Genomic DNA, 24003 nt, shown 5'->3' on the forward strand with positions numbered 1-24003 from the left:
TAGGGTAGTCTTGCCTGAGACCATTTTTCCTCTGTCCCGGGACCAAAGTATCGCAAGGAGGGAGTTGGGAGAAACATACGAGGACTCAATTTCCAACCAGCAACAAGACACTGGATTATTATTCCAGACTATTGCTTGTTTTAGGTGCACTGAATAAAATTATTTTATGATATCTGGTACTCCAAGTCCTCCACATTCCTCAGAAGCCAACATTATCGATATTGCCACTCTCTTTCCTTGTTCACTACAGTTGCGTTACCTGGCAGGAATATTTGCATCACTTTCTCTTATTCACTTTGTTCTTGTGTTTTGCATATTATTGCTCTATTAAATTAAACATGGATGATATAAAAAGAAAGGAAGTAAGAAAGGACAGAGGAGAGGGGAAGAAGAGAGAGAGGGGAGAGGAGAAAAAAAAGGGGGGGGGAAGGGCTCAGATAGAAGGGGACTCACCCCGTCCCCCCACCCACATCCCGGTCCACCGCAAGGTCTCTCCTTCCTTTTCTTTCTTTTTATTTAATTTTAATTTTAGTTCTTATGTTCTTATGTTACGGGCCATGCCTCCCAGATCTTGTTAAACTGGACAAGACCACCAAATATGGACCAGATCCCCTCTGAGGCCGCATCCCCTCCAACAAAGGTCAGACATACCTGGGGAGATCTGGCTCAGCCTACTCGGGGTTAAGTACCATTGAAATAAAATGTTATATATATTTTCTTTAATCGTAGTGCAAATTGATGTTTTGGCTGCCGATTCCCAGATATCCTCCCAGTCGTCTATATCTATTTCCATATTGAGGTCTTTAGCCCATTTTATCATGTAACTATGGTTGACGGCTCCTGTTGACAGCGCTATTCCCATATAGATTTCCGAGATCAGACCTCTCTGATATACTCCTTTTCCACATAGTTTTTCAAATGTTGTTATTTCTGGGAACTTTGTTTTTTGAGAAATTTCTATCAAGAAGTGTCTGATCTGGAGGAAACTAAATAATGGAAAGTAATGGAGGTGGGATTTCTGTTGCATTTTTTTAAATGATAGAATCACCCCTCTCTCCACCAAATCTATCACTGATTTGATGTTGGCTTCTTTAAATTGTTTGAAGTCTTTAGGGGCACATCCTGGAAGAAAATCCGGATTGTCAAAAATAGGGGTTAATAAGAAAGGGGAGGATGACGAGTTGTATCTTTTTTTATTCTTAAACCACATCTTCCATGTACACTTTATTGCTCCTAGGGTAGTCTTGCCTGAGACCATTTTTCCTCTGTCCCGGGACCAAAGTATCGCAAGGAGGGAGTTGGGAGAAACATACGAGGACTCAATTTCCAACCAGCAACAAGACACTGGATTATTATTCCAGACTATTGCTTGTTTTAGGTGCACTGAATAAAATTATTTTATGATATCTGGTACTCCAAGTCCTCCACATTCCTCAGAAGCCAACATTATCGATATTGCCACTCTCGGCTTCTTATTCTTCCAAATGAATTAGAAAATCCTGTTTTAAATATTTTTGAGATCTGAAATAGGGACACCAATTGGTAGAGTCTGAAAGAAATACAGAAGCCTTGGAAGAACATTCATGTTAACTGAAGCTATTCTTCCTAGCCAAGATATTTGGTATTTATGCCAACTCTGTAGTTCCTTTATAATTTTTGAAAAAAGGGGAGGGAAATTACTTTTATAAAGAGATTCATAGTAATTTGTTATTTTTTTTTAAACATTCAATGCTTTATTGATAAAGGACACATACATACACTACCCCATGTGGGAATTGAACATTAACACATTTTGAACAATACACATGCAGGGATTGAACTCAGGACCTTCCATATACTGGTATCAATGCTTTACCTCTACACCACAGTTACCTCTACACCACAGGCATGGTATGACAAGAAGACCCTATACATATATTTATCCTCCACAGCACATTGCCACAGTGCACAGTGTACTATGTATATGTTAAGTTTGTTTCTTGAGTCTGTGACATCACACTGTCCCTGTTGTGTAGAGGTACATAATTGATCGTGCATATGAAAGGTCCTGGGGTTGATTCCTGTATGATATGGTATAATTTCTAAATTATAAAAAAATTAAAATAATAAATTATTATTATAATGTATAAATGTTATTATATTTTAATATAAATGATACCATATCATACAGGAATCGAACCCTTTCATATACTGGTACAATTCTCTACCTCAACACCACAGTCTTGGTGTAACAAAACAGACTCTATACATATTCTTAACCTTAACAGCACATTGCAATGGACTGCACTGTTTACTATGTGTATGTTAAGTTTGTTGTTAGTGTCTGTGACATCACACAATACCTGTGGCGTAGACTCTAAAAGAAAATTAACATATACATAGTACACAGTGCAGTCCAGAGGTAGAGAATGGTACCAGTATAGGAAAGGTCCTGGGTTCGTATTCCTGTATGATATGGTATCATTTATAATTTCTAAATGATGAAATAATGAAAATAAAAAGTATAAATTATACAATATAATAAAAATAATAATTCATTATTATAATTTTTTTATCATTTATATATTATACCATATCATACAGGAATCGAACCCGGGAACTTTTAAGCTTCAGGGACCCCCTTCTTAATGAGATACAGGCCCCATAATGGGGTGCCGGTTTCACCTGTGCTTTAAAATCTCCTGCGTCATGTGACCGTGAGATTTAAATCCAGTAAGGGGATACCAGCACCCCATAACTGGGCCTGTTTTTCATGAAGTAGGGGGTCCCTGAGGCTTAAACCAATGTGGTTTAGCTGAGTAGACCCTCTGCTCATCTAGATTAGTATCAAAACACAACTAACAATAAAAAATAATTAATATTCATATTCATTAACGTAGTGGCTATCCGCTATCGTAATGAAGCTTCTCTAATGTAATTTGAATTAATAGTGTGCGGGAGCAGGGGATCTCCTGAGATGAACCACATTCATTTCAGCCTCGGAGACCCCCTGCTTCCCGAGTTAAAGGCCCAGATATGGGGTGCCGGTATCTCCTTCATTATTTAAATCAGGAAAACAAAAGGAGTACAAAAATGTTTGTACTCCAAAAGAAAATTCCCTTATATGCACTCTATGTGAGTTAAAATATAACTTTTAATATAACATCCTTAAAACATATATTACCGTAACAATGTAATTAACCGTAAAAATAGATTAAATAATATGCACACATGCAACTGAGTTAGCCTCACAAATAGATAAATTCCAGTATACAAATATACAACTGGAACCTGGGAGGCTAAGCAAAGTGCAACCAGACAAGGTGAGTCAAAATGCCCAACACTTGCAATCACTAGCACAGTGAATAATGGGCCAGATACAGCAGCAGGGATACAGCTACAATGTGTCCATAGATTGTTACAATAGTATCAGTAGAGAAAACGGGCCGATCGCAGGACTCTACTGCGCATGCGCAGGGAAATACACTTTTTTATTATTATCAGTAGAGTCCCGCGATCGGCCCGTTTTCTGTTGTCCTTTATTACAGCTTGAATATGTGCTGAAGGTCCCAGCGCCAGTACTATCTTCAATATGAATGTCAACAGTATGTTTACTTAAGTTATTTTATGTGGTTTATGCAGTTATGCAGGTGCTTTTTGCGCATGCGCTATAGCGACGAGCTTCATTGTTGCCATGACGACCTGAGCACTTAAATAGCTTCCGCTTCCCCTCCCATGCAAAATTGTCCTGAAGAAGCTCCATAGTAGGAGGGAAACGCGCGTTGGACGCGTTATCATTTCATCAGCCCCTGTTATGGGGTTGTTTTAACACAGTGTGCTAATACCAGTGCTTTCACTAGCATAGCCATATATCTAAAAATAGTGTAGTTGGCAGGGATGGCTCTACTGATACTATTGTAACAATCTATGGACACATTGTAGCCGTATCCCTGCTGCTGTATCTGGCCAATTATTCACTGTGCTAGTGATTGCAAGTGTTGGGCATTTTGACTCACCTTGTCTGGTTGCACTTTCTTTAGCCTCCCAGGTTCCAGTTGTATATTTGTATACTGGAATTTATCTACTGTATTTGTGAGGCTAACTCAGTTGCATGTGTGCATATTATTTAATCTATTTTTACGGTTAATTACATTGTTACAGTAATATATGTTTTAAGGATGTTATATTAAAAGTTATATTATAACTCACATAGTGTGCATATAAGTGAATTTTCTTTTGGAGTACAAACATTTTTGTACCCCTTTTGTTTTCCTGATTCATTTCAATTCACAGTTGCACCTATTGCTTTTGATAATTATCGATTATATATATATATATATAATTTATTTACACTACAATTTGTATGATTTAGTTGATCACTCCCTATCCCCCCTCTTTTTTTATTATTTAAATCACCCTGTCACGTGACGCGGATGATTTAAAAATGGTGGCAATACTGGCATCCGATGCCCCATACTGGGGCCTGTAACTCGGAAAGCAGGGTGTCCCTGAGCCAGAAATCAAAGTGGTTCAGCGCAGGAGACCCCCTGCTCCTGCACACTATTAATAGAAATTACATTAAAGCAGCTTCATTACCTTAGCGGCTATCTGCCAAGACAATGAAGGGGATAAGTCAAAATAGCAGGTTTATTGGGGGCAATTGCCCACAATAAATAATGCAATATGTATTACCCACCCCCTGTGCCCCCAACAACTACTATACCCCCCTAACATACAAAAAAGCCCAATTGTTTTTTCAAGCATAAGAATGTTACTATAGGCCGACAGGGGCCCTCAGGTGGTCCCAGAGGGTGTCTGGGGGCCCTTGGGTGGTCCCCGTGGGTGTCCGTGGGCTTCCAGATGGTCCCCATGGGTGTCCTGGGGCCCCACAGTGTTCCCAGGGTGGTCCCTGCGAGTGTCTGGACAGTGTTCCCAGGGTGGTCCCTGCGAGTGTCTGGGGGTCCTCAGGTGGTCCCCACGGGTGTCTTGGTGCCCTCTGGTAGTCCCCACAGAGCTCTGGGGGTGCTTGGGTGGTTCCTGCGAGTGTCCATGGGTACTCGGGTGGTTCCCGCAGGTGTCCCCACTGGCCTGCGGTACCAATCCTGTGCTCATAAAAAGAAATAAACAATACTTTGAAAAAAATACACCAAAGAAGGATACAATACATCTGGTTGCTCGCCATTTTTCTACCTGTCCCCAGTGGGGCATTGCAATTTTTTTATTTAGAGGGATTGAACACATTCCACAATATCCACGAGGGGGAGATAGATTGAACACGTTAAATAAATGTATTGCATCTACACATTGAACACCTTGAGCCCTTTAGAAATTAATATTGAATGGGCTCAAGCATTTTTTCACCGATTGAGTTTTATAATTCGGAGTGCTCGTGGTGTGATCTGTTCTATGCTTTTTTTTGTTCAATTTCATATTTACATGATATGTATTGTTCCCTCTGATATGAGAATTACTTTAGGTATTGTTACCTCCATCTCACACTTTTTATCATTTAAGTTATTAGACTTAAGTTATTAGTGACTATCTTGAACTCTCAAACAAGAGATTGCCTCTGCATGTTGCCCACTATGTATATATCTGCCAGTTTACTCTTAAGAAATAAATAGATACATGTCAGTATTATCGGTATACTGTATGTATATATAGGTTTATGTACTGGAGTTTATAGAATATTTAATTCATTATAATTAATATTTTATTAATATTGGTCCACTGATAGTTTATACCTTTTTTTCAGGTGGTGTTTATTGACGTTTTATTATATTTTGTATAATATATATTGTATTTTTCTCCTTTTGGGTAGGTTTTGATAACATTATGGTTTTCAATTAATATATACTATTGATGTGTTGATCCACATATAATGATCAGATTTGTGGGCACTTAGGGTTCATCTACAGTATCTATTTTGATCCAGGTTATTACAGGGTTATGTTTAATAATGTTATATAATAATAATAATAATAATAATAATATGTTCGTGTATAGCACTGCTATTTTAATGTAGCGCTTTACAGAGCATTTTGCCGACACAGGTCCCTGCTTCGTGGAGCTTACAATGTAAGTTTTTGGAGCCTGAGGCACAGGGAGATAAAGTGACATGCCCAAGGTCACAAGGAGCCAACACCGGGAATTTAACCAGGTTCCCCTGGCTGGAAACTTGGTGCCAGTCCGTGTCTTTACTCCCTAGACAACTGCTCTCCCTTATATTTACTTTAATTATCATGATTTATATATTTGTTTAATTTATTTAATTACGTTTCAATTGTTTTAATTGTTTTGTTTGGTTGCTCACACATTTCTAAGTCCATTAGTTTCATTTATAGTTTTGTGTCCACACAATGTTGCTATTTAGTGGTTGGTGGTTACATTATACAGTATGTATTGTTTTTTTTTTTTTTTCAACTTTATGTTTTATTCAGTTTTCACACATACAGCAGTTATAAAACAGTGTATAACATGGGTCAACTTATTCGCTGCATGTACTGCCACTTCAGTTCCCAATTAAACACACAACACAAAGACTCAGGGGGGGGAGACACACTAGGGGAGAAAAGGGGGGGATGGGGAAGGGGGAGGACCCCCTCTGCCACTGCTGCTGGATCTGCCATGAGCCGCTGCTTTTCCAGACCTCTCAGACTCCTCGTGCGCCCTTGCTAACCACTTGATTCGGGGCCGCAGCCATCCCTAACAGTCATGCCTGTCCCTGTGTTGCAAGCACTGCCATTCATCGAAGGAGAACTCACCTTCCACTATCACAGCCAAATGGTGGCATTGCTCACCCCCGTGATGTCTGTTTGCGCCAGCCACGGAAACCAGACATTTTGAAAATTAGAGCCAGTGTCATTGACCAAACTTGTCAATTTCTCCATCTGGCAGACGAACCAAATTCTGTTCCGAATCTTATCTATCGATGAAGTCGTGTTTTGTTTCCACAATGCCGCTGTCTCACACCTCATTGCTGTCGCAAAATGGACGACTAGTTTATTTCCTGCTCTCAACAGGCCCTCCAGTGGTTTATATAATAGAAATAACCAGGGATCCAGAGGAATTTCGAGGCCCAAAATCCTCTTTAGCCAATCCTGTATTTGTTCCCAGATCGGGCGCAATCGAGGGCAAGACCACAGCATGTGCAACAAGTCCCCAGGCTCTCCACATTGTCTAGGGCACAAGGGAGAGTAACCTGGTACAAATTTAGATAGCCTAACCGGGGTGAGGTACCACCTCATTAGAACTTTATATGAGTTCTCCTTCAATGTCGTGCAGATCGAGGTTCTTGCAACTGCTTCAAAGATTTCTAACCAGTCCTCGTCCTCTAATGTATCTCCCAGATCCCTCTCCCATTGTGTCATGTAGTCAAGTCTCTGTCTGCTGCCCTCTCCAGGATCGATCACTTCCTTATACAATCTAGAGATAAGTCCCCGTGGTGCGTGCCCATGTGCACAGAGCGTTTCAAAATTAGTCACTTTAGGACGGTGAGTGTGTTTGGTATAAAATGCCTCGATCTGGAGGTATCTAAAAAATTCTGTGTTCGGAATGCCTTTTTCTGACTGAATCTGCGTGAAGGTCTTAATAGTGATTCTGCCCTCCAGATCCTTCAACCTCGCGTACCCAGTCTGTTTCCAGAGTAGAAAGTGTCCCTCAACCATCCCTGGAGCAAATTCAAGGTTTCAAAATGGTGGAGTCATCAGTGAGTTCCTTGTGGTCAGAGCGCATTTAAATTTAGTGGCTTCCCAGACTGCAAATGAGTTGATCATTGAGGACAGCGGTCTTGAGATTGCTTTAATCTAAGTTTTGGGTACCAAAGCAGATTCTGAATTTCTAGTGGGGCACATATATCTCTCTTAAGCTCCACCCATCAATGTAGTTTCGGGTCTGTGTGCCAGTGAATAATTTGGGTCAATTGTGCCGATCTATAATATGAGAACAAGCAAGGTACCGCTAATCCGCCTGCAGTTTTGGGTCTCACTAATGTTTTTGCTGGTATCCTAGCTTTTTTGTTTTTCCAAATAAACTTAAAGATCTGGGCCTGCATGTCCTTGAAGTCTGCCCTCTCTAAAGGTATGGGGAGTGTCTGAAAAAGATATAGTAGTCTGGGGAGAAGGTTCATCTTTACGCTATAAATTCTTCCAATCCAGGAGATAAAATACGTCGCCCATTCCTTTTGCTCCTTTCTCAAAGATTGCAAGAGTTTAGTGTAGTTTGCCTTATATAACAACTTAACCTCCTTTGTGAGATTAACTCCTAGATATTTAATCGTTTTGGGTTGCCAATTCAAGTTGAAGTTAATCTCTATTAGTTTTTCTGTGTCTTTTGGGAGGTTTAGGTTTAGAGCTTCCGATTTTGCTTGGTTTATTTTAAACCCTGAGATCGTATTAAACTTTTACAGAAGGTCAAAGAGGTTGGGTAGAGAGACCAGGGGCTTAGACAGTGTCAGTATAACATCATCCGCATATAATGCGGTCTTGTACTCCTGAGAGCGAATTTGAATTCCTGTGATATTTTTATGTCTCCGAATGTGAGCTGCAAGTGGTTCCATGCATAGGGCGAACAACAAGGGCGAGAGTAGGCAGCCCCGTCTTGTACCACTTTTAATTTTCAGTGTGCCTGACGGGAACCCCTGGTGGATTACCTGCGCTGTCGGATTAGTGTACAGCGCTTTGATTGCCCAAGATACCGTGTACCCCATCCCAAACACTGCAAGCGTGGCATCCAAAGAAATTTCTTCTTAAAGGCTTTAACTAGTTTCTTTTTATCATAATCATCAGCGATGCCTGTACTGTAGTGAGGGTCTTTCTGCAGTTCCTCTGCTGGATCCTTATACGAATGGAATCTTCTGTCCCCGCTGGGAGCCAGTCATCACTCTTACTGGCATCAGCAAAGGGGTCGAAGGATTGGAGGTTCTGGATAGCTGACATACGATAAGATGCGGGTTTCCATCTTCATACGATAAGATGCCAGTCAAATCTATCAAAGGCTTTTTCAGCATCAAGGCTTAATATGATGCCCGGGATCTTATTGGCATTAATATAGTCAATGGTATCTACTATTATTCTGGTGTTATCGGCCGCTTGCCTACCTGTGCTAAAACCAACTTGATCTGGGTGAATCAGCCTAGGAAGAATTGAACTCAATCTATTGGCCATTAATTTGGAATACATTTTAATATCTGAGTTAATTAATGAGATCGGCCTGTAGCTTGGACAATTGGTGGGATCTTTGCCCTTTTTATGAGTCAACGAGATGGACGCCTGCAGCATCATGTCTGAAAAGGACCCCCCTGCTAGGATATGGTTAAACATCCGTAATAAATGCGGGGACAGAACCCCTATATATTTTTTATAATATAGATTCGAAAAAACCGTCTGGGCCCGGAGCTTTTGCAGGTTTAAGGTTTGTAACTACATCTAGCAGTTCCTCCGCTGTGAACTCCTTTCCCAGAAACTCTCGCTCCAACCTTGTTATTCTCGGCAAACCCGAGTCCGCTAAGAATTTTTCTAAAGCTTTACTTGTTTTATCATTATGTCTCACCTTCTGCCCATCGTATAATCTTTCATAATATGCTCTAAACTCCTCAACTATGTGTTTGGGATTCGCAGTCAAGTCTCCCGTACTAGTTTTAATCGAGTGGATTGTGTAGTTTTGCTGTTTATTGCGAATTTTCCTAGCTAGCATGGTATCTGGCTTGTTCGATTTTTCAAAAAATGTCCTCTTTGTCCAACTCAGTGTCTTTTCAGCCTGGGAAGTGAGGAGTAAGTTAAGTGCTATCCTTACATCCTTCAATTCCTTTAATGTCTCCTCTCTGCCAGTTCGGGTATGCAGTATAGCGAGTTCGTGGAGCTTCTCTCGCAACTGATTGGTTTTAGCGTCCCTTGCTTTCTTCCTGCCTGCTGCTACTTTGATCAGAGCCCCCCCGCATTGTGGCCTTGTGAGCCTCCCATAGAGTAACATGGGACTCCACACTGCCTGTGTTTGCCTTGAAAAATTGTGCAATCTCCTCCTTAATTTTTTGTGCTACCTATGGGGTCTTAAGTAAGGATTCATTGAGTTTCCAATTTGCTCCCGGGCTGGCCAGCTTAATTTGAGAGCACCTCAGCTCAATTAGTGCATGATCTGACCATGAAATATCATGGATTCCTGTGTAGGAGATCTGGGGAACCAGTCTATTGGATACAAAAAAGTAATCGATCCTACTGTAGCTGTCGTGTGGGTGTGAGTAGAATGTATAACCTCGTTCTCCAGGGTGTAGTTCCCTTCATATATCCACCAAAACATTTTCTCTAAGTCCCTGGCGAAGTGCTGTCACCCCCGAAGACCTGTCTCTATGTCCCTGTTGTGCTCTATCCAGGTTCGGGTCCAACCTTTTATTGAAATCCCCCGCCAGCACTATGTTTCCATCCGCCACCCTGTTCAACAGTTCAAAAAATGAACGGAAGAATTGTGGATTATTCTCACAAGGGGCGTAGACTGATGCCAGGGTCAACTTGCTGCTATGGAGCTGCCCTGTCAAAATGAGAAATCTTCCCTCCGTATCCCTTTTGATTTTATCTACTTGGAATGGGAAGCTGTTGTGGAACATTATCGCTACCCCTTTCCTTTTTTCCAGCGCGGACGCTAGGTAGAACTGGCGGAAGTGGCTATCCATGAACCTAGGGTTGTTTCTGACGCTAAAATGAGTTTCCTGTAGAAACAACACATCTATTTTCTTTCTGTTATATTCTGCGAAGGCTATCCTCCTTTTTTGTGGACTATTGAAGCCCTTAATGTTCTGTGACACCCAATTTACTGCCATGGTATGGTGTGTGTATGTTCGCTTACCATGCGCTGTTTTCTTTTCAGGAGTATCCACAAGGTCTGCAGCCGGCACATCTCCATTCCGTCTTCCTCGAACCAATTCAGGGGGCGTCACGTATGGGGGGCGGGGCAGAAGGGAAGGGAACACTCACAGAGACAAACTGGGGAGACACGACAACACAAAGCACAACCAATAATTCAAACCACAACTGTGTGGAGCTCTCTTCAATCCATCCAGATCTGATCTCCTGTGCCCGGGGACACCACACCCTGTCTCGGGATCCTCTTTGCAAGGACCACAGGCACCGACTACCCCGGAGTCCCACATTTATACGTCCCCATTTATACGCCTCCAAGCGTAACCTCATTTATTAATGATGTGTTAATTATAAGAATCCAATTTCTTGGTTCAGTCCACTTTCATTAAGTTACGTTTCATAATGTAATGGTATGCATTTGGGGAACAAGGATAAACAGGCTACTTACAAATTAAAAGAGGCAAAATTAGATTAAACCTTGATGAACAAGGATATACAGTATGAGCGATTATAGACCTGCAGGTTTAGCAATAGTGCCCAATGTCAGGCAGCAGTCAAAGGCAAATAAGATCTTATCTTGTTTTAAACCGGAAGCTGTCATCTAAATTTAACATAGGTTGAACTCGATGGACCTACTGTATGGTTTTTTTTTCAACCTCATCTACTACTGTATGTAAATATGTAACTATTACATTCAAAATAAACCATCTAATTATTTTCCGTTCTCCTTGTGATTTTTCCCCCCCTCAATTTGCAGGAATAAAGTCTGCCTTAAGCACCTTATCAAAGAAAGATAGATTATCCTAAATACTGTAGCTCTCTATCAATGTTTTGACTGATAAGTCTTCCGGAAATTACATACAGTATATCTAATAAATTTGTAAAAACGCGATTCCTACAAATTAGCTCAAAAGATAAATCCTAATATTAGCAGTTGGTGAAATAGAAACAAACTTGTAATCCTGCCCAGTTCAACTTCCTTATTCTACTGTTGCTTTGACCAATTTAACTAGACCCTCCTCCAACTTTAGATTGTTGATTTGTAAAAATATCTCAAAACCTTACCCAGCAATCAGCAACCCTTCTTAGAGTACCTTTAAATAAATACACTGGTTAAAATGATAAAAAAACTACAGATGATTGTTTAAAATTCTGAGGTTCTAGCCTTTTCTTATTATGTTCCCAATTATCCTCTTTATCATAATAACATACATCTCTATTTATTTTTTTATTTTTGATTGCGCTCCTCTTTCACAAGAAGACTTAAATAAAGGACTGACTGGACTGTATCCAAAAGGAACAACAGCATTTAAGGAGTCCTGTATATGTAAAATGTCTCCATGTTTTTAGTGCACATATTAACTTTGATAGAAGTAAGGTGATAACTGGGTTGCACCCTGCTTGTTTGGTACTTTTTCATGTCTCTCAAAACCGCCTCCTGTCTAAGTTATTTCAAGACTTCAGCTTGTCATCTTATTATTTTGTACCCAGAATATAATTGAAATGAGAGGTAACTCTCAATGTATTTGTTTTGATAAAATATATTTATATTTAAAATGTGGTAATTAAAAAATATATTTAAAAAAATATATAAGCAGCTTCTTGACACACAGTTACTTAAATTTGTTGATGTAGTAATAGGGTATTCTCATTATGAGTAGGTAGGAAACATCTCCTAATTAACTTCTCCCTAACTCCTGCTGACACTGCCCAAATCACAAATGGATACACATACTGTAGGGTAAAATAGGATCTAGATACATTGATCATTGTTAAATAATGAAACTTTTAAATTATTGTTTAAAAATTGACTCGACTTGAGTATGGATGATATTGGATTACTGATTATTCTACAACATGGTAAAGTAGATTGTTTTACAATGGTTCTGTAGATCTTACCAGCACAAGCCTTTCTTTGACAAGTTTTGTATTTGATATTTTTTTATGTGCACTCTTGTTTAATAAACTCTCATTTACAGTATGCATATTTAAACTACTGTTATACTGTATGTTTTGCCAAACTCATATAATTATATCTCCCAAAGGCACCTTGGTGTTGAAGAGAAAATCTGTTTAAATGACTCGCACAATCAGTGCATGTTAACATAATTAATACAACCAAGTATATCCCTTTTCTGAGAACGGCACGTACCATGTTTCTTTTAAATCAATGGTGTGGATTAAAAAGAGCATGCAGCTAGAGACACAATGAATGTCAATAGGATTTGTAATAGGCAAAATAATACATTTCCTTGTGTGTTATACACAATTAGATACAGAATATAAAGTTAGAGTGATTTACATTGGATGCTAATTAAGACTTGGAAAACACTATATTTTATACGGCATGTGGGATAAGATAATTAAACCTAATACAACAAAGATTCATAACACAGAATGAAACAAAAAGGTTGGAGAAGATTTTAAACTAGGAAAGAGAGAGGAGGGACAAGAAAGAGATAATGAATTTGATAGAATAGATAGGAATGGGGAAATAGGGGTCATGAAGGTAGAATGGGGGAATTGGGAGTTTGGCGAGCAACAAGGCACCCATATTAAATACAGATATTACTAGAAAACGTTTAAATACTAATTTCAAATGGAGCTGAAAGACAGGAGCAGATAAGATAACAATACCACAGACTGGAAAAACATCTTAGTAAATGCAAGCTTGCTAATACAAGAAGCCTGACAGATAAAATGGGTGAGCATGCATTAATAGCTACAAGGCATGATATTATAGGCATTACTGAAACATGTTGGGATGAAACTCATGACTGGGCAGTTAATTAAGAAAATGATTCCCATTCTCGGAGGGATAGAGCAAATAAAAGAGGTGTGGAAGTATTATTTGTTAAACCGGATCTAAAACCTATTATAAGGGAAGATGTTTATGAATGAAATGAGGAGAATGTAGAGATCATGTGGATAGAAATTAGCAGTGGAGGTAAAAGTACAAAGAAAATGTTTGTAGAGATACTGTATGCTACAAATCTCCAAATATCTGAGATTTATGAAGCTTAAATACTTTTTGCAAAAGGAGAAGGCAGCAAAACTAAGGGCCTCATGCAGTAAGCGTTGATAAGGTATTTTTCGGCATTTTATAGCCAAAATTGGGTTTGAGATTCAGTAAGCGCCGATAAGTGCTTGATTTCGGCAGGTTTCGGAGCCGATAATTTTGTTATGGCCAGTCGGCTGCCGATAAGCCTGTTTTCGCCACTGATCGACACTTTTTTAAATCGGCTGGATTCAAGAAAAAAAATCAGCTGATTGGCACTACGAAATTGAGATGTTATGGCCAATTTCTCCCGCCAACTAAAGTTGGCAGTTTGGAGGGGAGAACGATCGCTAAGGCTGCCGGAACGGCACTTAGAAAAAAAAAATCTTCTGTACATCAATGGAGTCTATGGAGCGGGGACGTATAACAGTATAGTACTGTTTACGTTTCATTGCTCACAATACAAACGTCATTTGCATTACAGTGTGGGGGCATTCCCTGCATTGTGTCACAGCTGATGTGTATTATTTGCATAACATTGTACTTTTACATGTTTTCAGCATTTGCGGGTCACATTACTCATCATGTGATGATGTGTCAAGGGAAAATACTATACTCAACTCTTAAAGGAGAACCTCACATCATATCACACATTTTAATGAATTGAGCGACAATTGTTTACATGATGTCACACATGTCACACATACACCGTATATTCATGTTCCTTTACATTACACAATGCTTGTAATGTGTGACGCATCTTTAAACGTTCATGTACATCTTTATTCTCATGTTTACATCTAGGTTTGCTCCTCCCTATTTTCATGACGTCACTTATTGGACGCTCAATCACATGTTTACATTATAACCGTTGCATTACAAGCACTTCAACCTAACTTATACACACATGTACAGTAATTCATCATTGTGACACCTTGTAAACTCATTCTATAGCAACTATCCTGATTACAGAAATGCATGCATATGCACACGACTATTCATTGTTGTCAACATGTGACAATAACATGGCTAATTACACATGTTACAGCAAACTTTTCCCACGTCAATCTCAGCCTTTTTGTCTAATTACATGATGCGTTCACAAGTGTTACATGCATTGCACATTCAACTATTTATTTTCAAGCAATCTTTGTACAAAGCTTCACGTCACATCATTGGCAAATATCATCATTCCCTGCAGAATACACACAACAAATACTTCTAAGAACAACTGCACACAGCTTGCCACAGAAGTACTTTATTATGTTAATGTAACACCTTGCATTTTACTATGTCACCTGACATCATCACATACCTATTTAAAGGACGCCCATTACCTGCTCATTCACAGCTACTCATTTCAAAATGTTGCGATTGTTTAGGAGACGGAGGAACATTCTTGCTGATCAAGAGAATGATATAGGGCAAGGGAGGGACAGACCGAGGGACAGGGACAGGGACAGGCACGCGGATACGACAGGGACAGGGAGAGGGACAGGCCGAGGGACAGGAGATCAGAGGAGAAGACAGAGGAGACAACTTGTGCCTCGTCCGCGTGTGTACAGGGAGAGAACCCTGTTAGATGGGATGAGTGAGGAGGAGATAGTAAGTCGCTATCGTTTGAGTTCAGCAGCAATCTTATCTCTTTATGAGGAGATAAGGGGAGATTTAGATTTTTTCACAGCCAGAGGTCGTGCAGTCCCTGGGCTTGTTAAAATGCTGTGCTCATTACATTATCTTGCTTCCGCGTCATACCAGACAACTGTGGGCATAGTGGGCGGGGTCTCGCAATCTACATTCTCGCGGGCCTGTACCCAGTTTCTCTATGCACTCAATAGACGCGCTAGGAATTATATTCATTTTCCTACAGAGGCAACAGAGTGGCTGGAAGTCAGGACTGGCTTTTATAATATAGCAGGGATACCATGTGTGCTGGGTGCAATCGATTGCACACATGTTGCTTTGATTGCACCTAGTCAGAGTGAGCATGTGTACCGCAATCGTAAGCACTACCATTCACTCAATGTACAGGTGGTATGTGATGCCACGATGAGGATAATGCATGTGGTACCCAAATTCCCTGGTTCCAGTCACGATTCCTCTATCCTGAGGAACTCTTCAGTCTTCCATGCGTTCGAAGAGGGACATTTTGAACATGGTTGGCTGCTGGGTGAGTACAGATTTACATGTTCTAACACAAAACACATTTTTATTTAGGAATGTTGGCATTGTAGAATTTGATCACTAATGTCAGCTTATGTGTGCTCCATTCATTATAGGTGACTCAGGATACGGAATTAGGCCGTGGCTCTTGACTCCGGTGCTAAACCCTCAAACTGAAGCAGAGGAGAGGTACAATGCAGCCCATATATCTACAAGATCTGTTATAGAGAGGACATTTGGCCTACTCAAGACCAGATTTAGGTGTCTGGACAGAACTGGTGGGGCTCTTCTATACAAGCCTCAAAAAGTGTCTGATATTATCCTTGCCTGTTGCATTTTGCACAATGTTGCACTCAGGCACAATGTACAATCAGACCTAGCTGAGCCTTTGGTAGACGAGCATCCCACCCATGTAGCTGCTGAAAATGAACAAACAGCCAGTGCTGGCCAGACACGCCAGAATCTCATCAATTCATTTTTTTCTTGTAAGTAAAAACATATATGTTCCAAGTTCTACTTTTATAGTTAAATTATGTTATCTTAACAATAATGTTTTTTTATATAACCTTCTGTTAGGACACAGATGAATATGGGTTGCACACCTTTCTTTTCTCTGCTGTGTGCACAAAGGGATGTGGCACCGGTATGTTATTGTTGCACAGGTTATATAATCCCTCTTCAATTGTACTTTAGTTGTGTGTATGTGAATACAACTGGGGTAACAAAGCACTAATATTTTAGCATTGTGTTGTTCCTTATGCTAAGACAATACACATATTATGCCCATAGTCATTCATGCTTCTAGTATGCTTACATACAATGTTATTGGTGCAGTGTAACATGTACATCCATATGATGTGTACACCAGGCTGATTTACATGTTGAATGTGATTAAATATACATGGTGTTGCACATTTAACACCAAATACACACTTTGCTGTGTTGTTTACGGTACTGAAGATGGCATGTCAATGTTTGCAATTTATATATTGTTCCTTTGCATTATAGGTATATCTCCAGTATGACTGATCATGGTATGTATATTTGCTGACATCTCTCATAAGATGTGCCTACCTCAATCTTCCTATAATTATTTGAAGTAAAAACCCAACATATTGGTTTAAAGACAAATGTAACATACATGTACTTTCTGTATCATGTATATGCATTTAGCTACTCTTGAGGTTTCATGTGCATTGTATTAGGAAATGATTACTCACATTTCATCACATTTTATGTATGTTTCCTTATAAATTCCATTAATGTAATATAGAGGTGTTTGGAGAAAAGGGGATAACTGTACTTATTTGTTTACTTACGGGAGCTCATTCATCACGGATGAAATTGACTGATCATAACACTCCATGCATGAATGCCTGTAATCACAACAATGCGTATTACATATTATATTTAGCAATGTAGGTGTTTATTAATGCTAGGAATTAATAGTCAACATTAAATTAAATTTGTGACATGTGTATGTATAAGTAACACGTGTGTGGATGTGTCCTACATGTACCAAGTGTAAAACTGTTAACAGAAACCACAATTTTGTCGCAAATGTTACTGTAATTTAGCATTTCTAATTTCCCACTATGACAATGTTGGTAATATTTTTGGAATGTCAATCACGTCACTTCATCATTATCATGATGATAATTATCAAGCATTCTCACAATTGTAACGTCAATCACGTGCACATTAGCATAGACACACTTTTTAAGACAACTGTTTGTGTCTGTATCAATTTGTGTAGGATCCATGTATAACACCGACAAATGATAACAGCAGCTTTATTATGGTAGCTTATATCATCATATTGACTATACTATTTATTTTTAGAACGTTTAATAAACACAGTAAACTATAGTTAGTTAGGTTAATGAAATATACACAGAAACGTACTTCATTACATGATGTTGATGTAATATTCAGAACATCATGCATTGTAGGGGACCACAACATCTGGGCAATAACATTATTTGCTACAGTCCCAAACCATTTTATCAACAGACCCATGTAACAAGAGATTTTTAACAATAAATGGCTAGTTGGTTGTAAGTGTCCTTTACATTGGGAGAAGGAGTGGCTCAGTGAGTAAAGACACACACTGGCACTGAGAGTTTGAAGCAGGGGAGTCTGGTTCAATTCCCGGTGTCGGCTCCTTGTGACCTTGGGCAAGTCACTTTATCTCCCTGTGCCTCAGGCGGCAAAAAATAAATTGTTAGTTCCACGGGCCAGGGACCTCAGCCTGAAAAATGTGTCTGTAAAGCGCTGTGTACAACTAGCAGCGCTATACATGAACATGCTCATATTATAATTATTATTATTGTTACATAGTTTCGACAGTCATACGTTCCATTACACAATAGAATACACAAATGTGTTAGCAGAGTGGGAATGGTTGTTATATATAAAACACACCATGCCATAAAATGTTATTAGTAATTAAAGAACACTCAAGAAAAATTCATGAGGCACTGTTTTTCAACATCATTATGTGAATTAAGTGCTTATGCAATATAGGCATAAGGGTATCACATTTTTAATTGTTTGTTAATAAGCGCTGCAAGCAATATAAAATTAGTTCCATATGTAGTATAGTAGTCGGTGGCTCCTCCTCACAATCATCTCATATAAAGGTAGACTCTTCTGAAATCATACATTGATCCGATTGTATCTTCCCCGACATCTCTGAAATACAGCAAACACATGATGGTCAAAGATGGCACCTTACTACATATGTATCCGTGACAACGCATTACGCAGCTCTATATGATTGTGTAGATACACACGTCAGTCACTTATATGTTAGAAGTACAAGTGTACATCAGTATGTAATCTTTCATTAAAGTAGTAACAGGCATAACTATGTATATGAAGTGAACGTTGCCTGTATACTGAAAAATGTGCGCGCACATCTTAGTGTGCGCACGCACTTCACGCTTGGGTCGACTAACTGTTAGCGCATGCGCAAAACAATGCGTACGTTGTGCGTTCAATACATGTTGAAAATACCAGTAAACATAAAATCTTTATTTCAAATACAATGAAGACGAATCTACATTCGTTCTGAACGAGTACATCTGTATTCTTTTTAAACAGACGTGTTTGGACAGAAAGCACGGCCGATAACAAAATGCGCAAATGCAATACGTGTGACGTCATGTTAAGCCAGCGTGAAACGCACGCTAACACTCCTCCCACTCAATTAACATTCGGCTAACTCCCAGTGTACGCCCCCAGTGTATGACACAGTGCAGTTACCGTTACTATAACAAAACAAGACAGCCAATAGGCTTTGAGGCGCGCACGTCGCTTGGGGCGGGACTTACATCCGTAATCCTTTTTAAGGACGCCTTGGCCCATGACAAGGGTCCCACGTCATACGTGGTGGACCCGGTTTTTTTTTGTTTGTAGATGTTGCATGATAACAAAACAGGTATGTGTTAGAGTTATGGTAAAATGTTGCTAATATGTTTAAAGGGATAGGAAAGTACGTATATTTATTCCGTCAGCAATGTGTACTACTCTTTCAGGTTCTACTATATTGTATTAGGAAACAATTTGTTTGTGATCGCTACATGTTATGCAGTCTGCAATGTTACGCTGTATCCACGCATTGAAAGTGAAAATGGTGGTTACAAAAAAAAAAACATTTAAACGCAGAGTCAACGCATAACGATTGTTATATTTACCATTCTTCTAGAATTAACTCTTCGTCTGCCTGCAACTGGTCGCTCCAGAAATGCAAGGTATTTTCATCCACGCTTGACCCAAACGCTGAATCCAGTATGACACACATCTCCTCCATGAAGCGCTCATAGGAATCGCCACTGCTTTCTTCAAACAATTGGTCCGGAGGTAGGTTCATTTCTTCGGGTACCCATTCCAATGCATTTTCATCTGAAAGGCTTGGTACATAATCATAGTAGTTATGTTCTTGTACAATGTGGGTTTCAGGAATGGAGGGTGCAGATATTGCAGCAGGTATCGATTCACACGGAACAGTAGTAGCGGATCCATTGCTATTGGCATTAGGAATAAATATGCCATTAAGCATAATATGTGTGCCCTCTTTCACGGTGAAATGTTTATCCTTGGCAATCTTCCAGAAACCATACCTGTCTTCTAGCTTATCCTGCACACGTTCAAAACAGTCATTAGTTGATAAAGTGAATCTTACTGAGGAATTAAAATTGCGCGCATGCCCACGTTCTTGGTAATAAGGATATTTGGCTCTAATCAAATCATAGATTTGACGTGTGTTAGCTTTGTGTCCGCAAGTGGACAAAATCGCTTCTGCTATCATGAATTTATACCCTCTGTGCGGATTCATATTCTTTACGAATTCATCAGCCATTGCAGATAACACAAAAGATGTGTGCAGGTCTCTGTTCTTTGCTCATAAGAATGAAAGTGGTCAATACCTAACAATTTGCTGTGTTTCCTTTTCAAGGTCATAAAAAGTATCAACTGTTACTCCTTTTTTGAAGCACCAATTGGATATGTTGAATTAATTGGTTGAACGTTTGTGGTTTCTGATAGCTGTTTGTCTGACAAACATGTATCATTTTTTTATCTCGTTTCTCACAACATTCCGAGACTTTTAATTAAGTAACATTGTGGTTTCTTGAAAAATAAAATAGAGCACTGTGTGAAAATAGTGCTTACACAGCCATATAATGAAATACACAGACACCTGCAAAAGGAAATCTTTTTTTTCCGCATAAATTTCTGTGTGTATTTGAAAGTCTGGTTAACTCCCTGTCTGCATCAGTTGAAGTACGTCTGTATATATATCTATAAATATATCTCTCTCATAAATATATATATATATATATATATATATATATATATATATATATATATATATATATATATAAAGTGTATATTGTACTATATGTATATTGTAGTGTATATATATATATATATATATATATATATATATATATATATATATATATATATAATGCAGGAGTACACACAACATATTGATGGCAGTAAGTAGGCCTTGTATGAAACCTATTTAAATGGTGATAAACATCAGTGAATTAAGTAATAAACATTTGTTTGAGCCCAATACTGTTAGAGGCTCACAGTTAGTATAGTTCTCAAACATTAGGCCTGTATTATTAAAATAGTGTGTTTTCACAAGGAAGCATGAAGTGTATGTTTTTTGTAAATACATCTATACCAGTTTAGATAGTACTATATATACATACACACACACACACACACACACACACACACACACACACACACACACACACACACACACACACACACACACACACACACACACACACACACACACACACACACACACACACACACACACACACACACACAGTGTGTGTCTGTGTGTGTGTGTGTGCATATATCCATACATACTACATATATATTAGTATAAATTCAGAGATGTTCTTGAAACAAGAACACATAAATGATTAAAGGACAACATTACAATGGCCAGCAAAGGTAAGTAATATTTAACACAAAATCCTGCTGTACACGTACAAGAAAGATGTTTGCAGTTAAATAGGTGTTTTTTTAATTGCATGTGAATAATATGCACATGCAATGATTACATCAAGTAACACACCCAAATGCAATGTTTTGCTGCAAAGTCAATGGCAGCTTCTCTAAACTTAGCAACTGGCTCCTGGTGGACCATTACTGAATACACGATTCATACATCAATATTAATAACACTATTCATTAATTAGGACTGTTAACATTTCCAAAACTTCACGTGTACAAGAACATACTTGAAAGTTTGGAAACAACACAGTCTTCAGCATACATACAATATTAATTAGATAATCTGAAGTCAACAAAACAAGGCCAAAGACATATTTAGTGAATTATAACATTTATTTTTTTTGTTCCTTTTGAGAGCGAGTAACAGGCCTGCTTGTTGTCTCTTGTATTTTCCTTTTTCGTTTTGCAACAACTTTAGCCACAACAGAGCCACTTTGAGTGGCCTCTGGCACTTCACGGGCAGGGCTTGTGGCCAGTGACTCACCTACAGGGCTTTTGGGCAGTGACTCACCTACAGGGCTTTTGGGCAGTGACTCACCTACAGGGCTTTTGGGCAGTGACTCACCTACAGGGCTTTTGGGCAGTGACTCACCTACAGGGCTTTTGGGCAGTGACTCACCTACAGAGCTTTTGGGCAGTGACTCACCTACAGGGCTTTTGGGCAGTGACTGTTCACCTACAGGGCTTGTGGGCAGTGACTGTTCACCTACAGGGCTTTTGGCCAGTGACTCACCGACAGGGCTTGTGCCCACTGACACATGTGAGCAAGTTGGTAGACACTGCACAAGTGATGGTTGGTCTGTTTCATGTGTGTCTTTTTATGTTTGTGTCCAAAAACTGGTCAGTAGTAACTGCTTGTGCTGTTTTGTTTTTGTCGCCTCCTTTGTAGGTGTCAGCTCCTGATTTTGTACAGATGGCAGCGGTAGGATGTCGTCAGGAACCTGCACAGCAATGTCTGCTACTTGAGCGGTAACATTCGGACCTGGGGAATGAAGCTCAGATGCATGTGGTGAAAAATTACCAGCATGTAAAGATCCTGCCTGTGAGGTGTTGAAGTTTAAATGTGGTACAGTAGTCATTCTCAAGTAATTTGCTTGGGTTTGCTGAACAACTAATGCTTCGAATGAGGTGTTGATTTTTTGCAACTGTTTAGGCACTTCAATGAAGACTCTGTGGAGATGTGCCAATTGTGATATCGTCACAGTGCAATCATCCTTTCCAGCACTGCAATCATCCTTTCCAGCACTGTCATCAGATCAGAATGGCGTCGATTTTCTGCTTCCACAATTTTTCCCTCAGAAGCTACAATTGCATCGTATGTGGTAGTTGATGGACGATTTGGCGGTAAAACTGTTTCAATTGGAACCTCTTCATGCTCACTTGATTGTATTTCTGTGTCTATGGCGGTGGCATCATCATCATCATCTTCATCATCATGTTCTACAAATAAATGTACACATTATTAAATGGCATGTTAATCTCTGCTGTGTTACTATGTAATTATACTGTGTCATAAGTAACAACTAACATGTTTCCATACGTTTTATAACCTCACATTAAAAACTACCTTGACTTACGAATAATGTTTGGACTCAGTATGAAATATGAATGAATGAAAACTTGCTGTAAACTCACAACTCCCACATGATAGTTAACATCACTAACACAATACATGTTGCCTTACACTTCATTTTCACTGACACTAAGTAATCCTATTTAAAGAACATGTGCAAAACAAATAATGAACATAACAACATAACATATAGAAGTGCACATATTATATGGCCACCAACTCATACACTCACCTTCTAGGTGTGTTGAGCTGCATGACCCAGGTGAAGACACTTGTTCCGTCTCAGGTGACACATGTCCTCCAGGGGCAACTATATATAACAATAACATAAGTTTTACATTTACATGTGTAAATATTGAACAAACAGTTATTGTATGTTCTGTATTTATGAGTACCTAACAGCATCAGTTCCTTAACCGAAAATGTGTGTGTGAAAGTGAACATAAATAGTTGTAATAACAATGTACATGCCTGTGTACTTAGAACTTTTGAGTTCCCTAACATACAACATACTATGTTTCTGCAGTAATGCGTGAGGATAAATAGATTAAAATTGTACATAAAAATCATATGTTGTGTAGTGATATCAGTATCATAATGTACATAAGTATCATGAGATGAACATTCACAATGGTTATCATGAAGGTGGTCATATTGCAAAAAGTTTTGTTTTTGGTACAGGATATGTGTGGTACATTAATAGAAGATGTGGCACACCTGAATGTGGCTGTCACTCAACAAGACAACACATGCAGTGTGTGATAATGTGTCGTTGCTAGTAGTTCAACTATAGATATGAGTGAACTAATGTGTGACGTACGCTTTGATAACTAATGAGTTGTTGGGGCATTTAGTAGCTAGAGTTACGCTTTCAAATGAGTGTGATTAACTTCAGT

The sequence above is a fragment of the Ascaphus truei genome, chromosome 4, assembly GCF_040206685.1.
Source record: "Ascaphus truei isolate aAscTru1 chromosome 4, aAscTru1.hap1, whole genome shotgun sequence".
Lineage (NCBI taxonomy): Eukaryota > Metazoa > Chordata > Amphibia > Anura > Ascaphidae > Ascaphus > Ascaphus truei.